Source organism: Microtus ochrogaster (genome assembly GCF_000317375.1).
Source record: "Microtus ochrogaster isolate Prairie Vole_2 chromosome 14 unlocalized genomic scaffold, MicOch1.0 chr14_random_1, whole genome shotgun sequence".
NCBI classification, from domain to species: Eukaryota; Metazoa; Chordata; class Mammalia; order Rodentia; family Cricetidae; genus Microtus; species Microtus ochrogaster.
The window spans coordinates 36706220-36708230 of record NW_004949096.1 but is presented as its reverse complement, the minus strand read 5'-3'; positions in this window follow the sequence as shown (position 1 = coordinate 36708230).

The window sequence follows — 2011 nt, the reverse complement described above, 5'->3', positions numbered from 1 at the left end:
CCTCCACACATATGCATGAACACCCACATAGACATGTGCACACAAAACATACAGTGAATATGTGCCTGAAAATGCGAAATGAAGCCTGAGTTAAGCATGTACGAATCTCTTAAAAGATCAAATTGAACAATACACATAAAATACTTTGAGGACTCTGATAATAATAACAACAAAAAAATGAAAACAGTAATGGCCATGACTTATTGAATATTCTCTGCTGCTGGCACCGAGGAGGCTTATTTTTATTTAACCCACACAAGCACAAGTTGCACTGGTTTTTTGCAGTCTTCCTTAGCTATGGCTTTCTTTTCCATGGTTTCAGTCACTATGGTCAGTTGTGGCCCAAAAATCTTAGCTGTAAAATTCCAGAAATAAAACTTAAATTCTGCACAATTGTAAGCAGCATTCTGACTTCTCTGCTCTGCCTCTTCCTCCTGGGGTGTGAATTATCTTTTGTTCATGTATCCACACTGTATATGCTGCATGCCCATGAGTAATTTAGTAGCTTCTACGTTGACTCTCATAATATTGCAACACTTGTATTCAAGAGGCATATAGATTATGTAATAATAGCCCCCAATGAACAATAATAGTGAAGATGGCAGTTTATTTACACAGTATTTGTATAAATGTTTTCTTTTGTTATTGATTGTTATTATGGTCCTACTGTGCCTAATTTATAAGTTAAACTTTATCATACTTGTTGGGTATTGGGGAAAAAAGCATGTGACATAATCAGTACTACTCATGGTTTTCAGCATCCACTGGAGACCTTAGAATGTATCTCTTATGGATAAAGGGGGCACTACCGTGTGTAGACTGGCTCTAAAGGCCAGAGAAGTAATGTGTCTAAACACACAGCTTACAGAACAACAGAGTCCCAGCCAAGGGCTCCCGTGGTCACGCTGTGTTCTCACGCCCTCCAGAGACAGTGAACTAGTGAGGGAAGACTCCCGTGGTTTAGGCATCCCTTCCGCAGATGGGTACAGCCTCATGATTAGGTGCAGCCTTAGCAGGTGGATGGAGGGAGTCATCTTGGCCTCCTAGTCATGCCCTCCACACCAGCAAGCTCCCTAGGAAAGCAGGTTCCCTTTGGCAGGGCCGCAGTTGGGATGCGCATAGGAACAGGAACAGCTGTTTCCTGAAAGGAGCAGTTGGAGAGAATGAAGAAAAACGCCGTGTGCCCAGGTCTAACAATAGCCCCGTTATTTCTGACAGGGCCTCGGTCGGGATGGAAGTCATTCTTTCAGGTGCAGAAAAGGAAAGCGAGGCTGTGCGTCACTGCCTTAAAATAGGTGGGGGGCAGGCAGGCAGGCAGCTTGCAGGTGACGCGTGAGGAGTTTCTCAGTTGGTATTTCCTATATTTCCTGTTTTGGATGTAGGTTTCTGTCTTTCTTTCCCGAACTGGTGTGTGTGTGTGTGTGTGTTCATAAAGTTTGTGTACCAGGTTTCCCCTCATCCCCATCTGTGTTCTTTTCATCAATAGTTTACCAGCTGTTCAGCACGGTGGCAGGAACCCATAGAAACTCAGGCAGTTCTGTTGTTTTCTCCTTAGCTCTTCCCCGCAGGCTCATAAAGCTTTGACACACCTGCAGCGCAGTACAGCAGAAGGGACGTGCTGTCCTGCATTGGAGTTGTCCATGGGAAGAGACAGTTCAGGTCCTAAGCAGACTGCCATTTTATTTGCTGTTCAGTACAGCTTTCTTTAAGTCAGTACATCGGATCTGAGATGGACATTTTGCTAAATTCCTTCACTTCAAATGTTTTTGTGATGGGCCAGCCCAGTGTGTTAAAAGGCTCGTCATGAGGGCCTGATGACTTGAGTTTGATTCCTGGATCTCACCGAGTAAGGAGAGAAGGGCTCTTTGGAGAGAAGGGCAGCCATGGTATCCATACACCTGTTCACACACACTCTTTCGCTGAGTAATAAGTACAATAAAATAAATGTGAATTTAAATAAGAAAGACTTTGTGGGGCTGGAGAATGATTCAGCAGGTACTGGCACTTTCTA